The sequence below is a fragment of the Gracilinanus agilis genome, chromosome 3 (genome assembly GCF_016433145.1).
Source record: "Gracilinanus agilis isolate LMUSP501 chromosome 3, AgileGrace, whole genome shotgun sequence".
NCBI lineage: Eukaryota > Metazoa > Chordata > Mammalia > Didelphimorphia > Didelphidae > Gracilinanus > Gracilinanus agilis.
The window spans coordinates 164,922,960-164,929,190 of record NC_058132.1 but is presented as its reverse complement, the minus strand read 5'-3'; positions in this window follow the sequence as shown (position 1 = coordinate 164,929,190).

Sequence of the window (6,231 nt, the reverse complement as noted above, 5' to 3'; positions counted from 1 at the left end):
AATGAAGGACTAGAACTCAGAAGAGAAACCAGGTCTGGGCATATGGATCTGGAAATGATTTACATAGAGATGATGATTTAATCTATGGGAGCTGATGAGTTCAACAAGAAAAAGGATATGGAAAAAGAAGGGGATCCAGGGCAGAGCCTTGAGGAACACCCATGGTGAGAGAGTAGGACAGAGGCAATGAACCAGAAAAGATTATGAAAAGTCAGACAAGTAGGTAAAGAAGAATGAGAGAACATCGTCCCCAAATCCAAGGGGTAGAAAGCATCCATGGAGTGCTAGCCATCAACTGCTTTATGCTGCAGATAGGACAAGGAACATGAAGACTGGAAACAGGCCGTTGGATTTAACAAGAAAACAGTACTAATGTTGGAAGAAGCAGTTTCAGTTGGTGAAGTCAAAGATCATTTGTAAAAGACTGGAGAGTGAGGAGAGAGAAAGTGAAGGAAAAAAGAGCAGAGATAACATTTTCTATGAGTTTAGTTTTAAAAGATTAGAAGAGGTGACAATGCTATGAAGAGGTCAAATGAAGCTTCTTTAACACTAGGAAGACAAAAATTTAAGAATACCTCAAAGAGTCAAGTCAGGTCAATTAATGTAGTACCATGATTTTTTTTGGTTGTTGTTTATTTTAAATCCAAAAGGCATAAAATTAAGATAGTTTGAATTTTTTTGTTTCAAAGTAAAATTGTATTAAATTTTTTTGTGTGTCAATTGATGTACCTGGTTCTTTTATGATTAAGGATATGGGATAGTTAGGTATGTTTTGTAGCTGCCAAGAAAGAGTCAGTAAATAGAGATTAAAGATTAGAAGAAGGTCAATGATTGAAGGAATAAGCTGCCAGAAAGCTTGGGAAGTAAGTAGAGGGACTGGTTTTCATGAGAAAGACCATATCTTTGTCAGAGTCTGGACAAAAAGAGAAGAAAATAGGGACTTATTTCAAAAGATTTTGCCATATAAATAGTGGAGAAGAAAATTTTTATGATAGCTCCTATTTTTTAGTAAAATATAAGGCAAAATTCTAGGTCAGTCTCATTCCAGCCAATACAGGGATTTAAGCTTAGAATCAGAATGCAATGAGGAACTCTATAAGTGATCATAAAAAAATAAAATAAAAGTGAATTTACTAACAATAATGAATTTTTAAAAATACAGTTCCTAAGGTTAAAAATTTATTCAGGGAAGACAACTATTCTCTTCTTTTTTTCACATTCGCAACAGCAATTGGCAAAGCTATATCAGAAAGGTGTTCTCTAGAAGGCTATAGGAGTTCTATTAAAATCTCTGATACCAATTCCCCCAAAGCTAGGCCTTATATGTCTCAGGCAACAAGGATGCCAGACTAGTAATGGTCCCCACAACAACTTCTTTACTCCATTAAAGGAAAACAGGTATCACTCCCAACATATCCCATTCCTTAGTGCTAAGTTCTCCCCAAATTTTTAGGGTTCTTTCTACTACTAAAAGAATATTAAAATATTCCTATAATGAGCAACTTAATACAAATAATAAAAATATAAAATAATATAAATAATCTTCCTATAGGTGCAATTCATGCAGTGGGAATAATGCCAGTAGAAGTTCTCCTGATATAAAAATGATTATGATAAATAGCACCAGGAACATTAAGTGCATGGAACAGATGACAATACCTCTGGGGCTATCACAAGTTCCGATCATGGGGCTAAGTCATCTTTATCAAGATAGCTTAATAGGCTTCTTGTATGTAGCATATTCTAGGACCAAGTTGATAAAAGGCCCCATACCATTCATTCATTGCTCCTTGGTCCACCAGTCAAAACATCCTTCTCCCTGGTATTCCTAACTGGAGAATGGTAACAAGTTTTGGCCCTTTTTGAAATCTCAACTGAAGGGTAATATTCCCTTCTTCTGTGGGGAGTTGCATGAAGACTCCCCTTCACCTTCATCCAAGGATTCAAGATGACCACCTGAAATAAAGGATCCTCTTTATTTCATATAAATTCCTATTCAGACCAGTCACCCAGACCCATAGCCTCCACCTAAATTGTGAGGAGAAAAAAATTTTTTTAACTTCTTTCATATCATTAAAAATTCATTCCCTCTCAACAGTTCTACTTCTTGGTCCCATTCTCCTGCCCGCCCTCCCCCCAACTTTTTAAGAAGGAGTTCCAACAATCCCAGGGAAAAGGAACTCTGTTAATAAAGGGATATCTGAACTGCCTCCCTGTGTTATATGGAACTTTCTGTGGAAGCAAAGCCTTCAGGCATGGACAACTCCACACAAAGGAGGGAATAAGGAAGAGCAAGAGAGGATTAAATGGGTTTCTGTCTAAAAGTAATCCATTTTTATTATGTATGTCTTCCTGAAGTCTGGATCCAAGAAACCTCTGGAGTGGAAAGTACTCCTTTTTGGGACGGCATTAGTTTATTGAAGACAGATTCTGGAAGGTGGATTTCTTTCTTTCTTTTTTACATTTATTATTATTTCATTTTTAAACTCAATTACATGAAAAACATTTTTAACTTTCATTTTCTTTACGTTTGAGCCAAATTCTTGCCCTCCCTTCTGTCCTCTCCTCCTCCCCTCCCCAAGATGATAAAGATTTTACATGTGTAATAGTGTAAAACATCTTTCCATATTAGTCATTTTGTGAAAGAGAACTCAAAAGAAAAGTGGAGAAATAAAGTGATAGTATAAAATAAAGTGATAGCTTAGTCAGCATCCAGACTTAATAAGTTCTTTCTCAGGAGGCAGATGACATTTTTCATGAGTCCTTGAGGATTTTCTTGAATCACTGTATTGCTAAGAATAGCTAAGTCATTCTTAAATGTTCCTCATATAATATTGCAATTACACTGTTCTATGTTCTCCTGGTTCTGCTCATTTCACTTTGCATAAATTCATGTGGGTCTTTCCAGGCCTTTCTTAAATCATCCTTCACATCATTTCTTATAGCACGGTAGTATTCTGTCACAATCATATACCACAACTTGTTCAGCCATTCCCCAATTGATGGACATTCCCTTAGTTTCTAATTCTTCCACCACAAAAAGAGCTGCTATAAGTATTTCTGCACAAACAGGTCCTTTCCCCCTTTTAAAAAATCTCTTTAGGATATAGACCTAGTAGTGGTACTTCTGGGTCAAAAGTATGCACAGTTCTAAAGTTCTTTGAGCATAGTTCCAAATTGGTCACCATAACAGTTGGATCAGTTGGGAGGTGGATTTCTGATAATTAAGGGTATGAGGAAGAAACTGGTGTTTTAAAAAGTCCATTCCTAATTAGAAAACATTCCTTCAGATATGAAGGCATGACCAAAGATTAGCTCAAAATGATTTAGATACAAAACTACATAAGCATGATTTAGATAGAGTCACATTACAAATTAGAGGAATAAAAAGTAAAATATCTTTTTAGAACTACAGATAGGGGAAGAGACCAAAGAAAGAATAGAGAGGATCACAGAAGATAATAAGGAGACATTTTTTTAAATGCACAAACAAAACCAATGAGTTAAAATTATAAGTAAGTTAATGTGTATTTTTTTCTGAAAAAGTACTTATGTATAAAATATATAATGAATTGATCAAAATATATTAGAATAAATAGTCCAAAGAGATCAAATAAAAGGGGGAAAAGGACCTATATATAATATATGTATATAAAGAAAACAGCTTTTTGTGGTGACAAGGATTTAGAAATTGAAAGTATGCCTCAATTAGGGAATAGTTAAGCTAATTATGGAATATGAATGTGAATCAACTATATGTAAAATTGTAATGGAATACTATTGAGATACAAGAATTGTGAAGAAGGGGGCACTTAAGTGTCTAAGTGGATTGAGAGCCAAGCCTAGAGATGGGAGGTCCTAGATTCAAAAATGGCCTTAGACACTTCCCAGCTATGTGACCCTGGGCAAGTCACTTAACCCCCATTGCCTAGCCCTTACCACTCTTCTGCCTTGAAACCAAAACACAGTATTGATTCTTAGATGGAAGGTAAGGTTTTTTTTTAGTACTATCTTTTATTTAATTAATTTAGAACATTTTTCCATGGTTACAGGATTCTATCCCTCCTCTCCTCCCACCTATTCCCATAGCCAACGCGCAATCTCACTGGGTTTTAGATGTGTCATTGATCAAGACCTATTTGCATATTATTGATATTTGCTCATTTTTAGTCAATATCCCTAATTATATCCCCATTCATCCATGTGATTAGGCGGTTGTTTTTCTTTTGTGTTTCTACACCTATAGTTCTTCCTCTGAATGTGGGTAGCGTTCTTTCTCATAAGACCTTCATAGTTGTTCTGGATCATAGCATTGCTGCTAGTACAGAAGTCCATTGCATTCAATTGTGCCCCAGTGTATCTGTCTCTGTGTATAATGTTCTCCTGGTTCTGCTCCTTTCCCTCTGCATAAATTTCTGGAGGTCATTTCAGTTCACATGGAATTCCTCCAGTTCATTATTCCTTTGAGCACAATAGTATTCCATCACCAACAGATACCACAATTTGTTCAGCCATTCCGCAATTGAAGGGCATATCCTCATTTTCCAGGTTTTTGCCACCACAAAGAGCGCAGCTATAAATATTTTTGTACATGTCTTTTTCCTCATGATCTCTTTGGGGTATAAACTAAGCAGTGGTATGGCTGGATCAAAGTGCAGACAGTCCTTTAGTTCTCTTTGGGCATAGTTCCAAATTGCCATCCAGAATGGTTGGATCAGTTTACAACTCCACCAGCAATGCATTAATGTCCCAATTTTGCCACATCCCCTCCAACATTCATTACTTTCCCCTACTGTCATTTTAGCCAATCTGCTAGGTGTGAGGTGGTACCTCAGAGTTGTTTGCATTTGCATTTCTCTAATTATTAGAGATTTAGAGCACTTTTTCATGTGTTTATTGATAGTTTTGATTTCTTTATCTGAAAATTGCCTATTCATGTCCTAGCCCATTTATTGATTGGGGAATGGTTTGATTTTTTTGTATAATTGATTTAGTTCCTTATAAATTTGAGTAATTAGACCTTTGTCTGAGTTTTTTGTTATAAAATTTTTTCCCAGTTTGTCACTTCCTTTCTAATTTTGGTTGCATTGGGGTTTTTTGTACAAAACCTTTTTAATTTAATGTAAACAAAATTATTTGTTGTAATTTTGTAATTTTTCTAACTTTTGCTTGATCAAAGATCTGATAAATATACTATTCTGTGTTCACTTAATTTGCTTATAGTTTCCTTCTTTCTATTCAAGTCATTCACCCATTCTGAGTTTATCTTGGTGTAGGGTGTGAGATGTTGATCTAAACTTAATCTCCCCCATGTTGTTTTCCAATTTTCCCAGTAGTTTTGGACAAATAGTGGATTTTTATCCCAAAAGCTGGGCTCTTTGAGTTTATCATAGATTATCTTGCTGAGGTCACTTACCCATGTCTATTCCATTGATCCTCCCTTTTGTCTCTTAGCCAATATGATATTGTTTTGATGATCACTGCTTTATAGTACAGTTTAAGACCTGGTACTCCTAGGCTACCTTCCTTCACATTTTTTTTCATTATTTCCCTTGATATTCCTGATCTTTTGATCTTCCAAATGAACTTTGTTATAGTTTTGTTCTAATTCAGTAAAAACGTTTTTTGGTAGTTTGATAGGTATGGCACTAAATAAATTGATTAATTGGGTAGGATGGTAATTTTTATTATGTTAGTTCATCCTACCCATGAGCAATCGATGTTTTTACAATTATTTAGATCTAGTTTTAATTGTGTGGAAAGTGTTTCGTAGTTGTGTTCGTATAATTCCTGTGTATATCTTGGCAGATAGATACCTAAGTATTTTATTTTGTCTAGGGTGATTTTAAATGGTGTTTCCTCTTTCTAACTCTTGCTTCTGGGATGTGTTGGATATATATATATATAAATGCTGATGATTTATGTGGGGTTTACTTTGTATCCTGCAACTTTGCTAAAGTTGTTGATTATTTCCACTAGCTTTTTAGTTGATTCTCTGGGATTCTTTAAGTAGACCATCATATCATCTGCAAAGAGTGATAGCTTGGTCTCTTTGTTGCCCATTTTAATACCTTCAATTTCTTTTTCTTCTCTAATTGCTACTGCTAGTGTTTCAAGTACAATGTTAAATAATAGAGGTGATAATGGGCATCCTTCTTTCACTCCTGATCTTATTGGGAAGGCTTCTCATTTATCCCCATTGCAGATGATGCTTGCTGATGGTTTCAGATA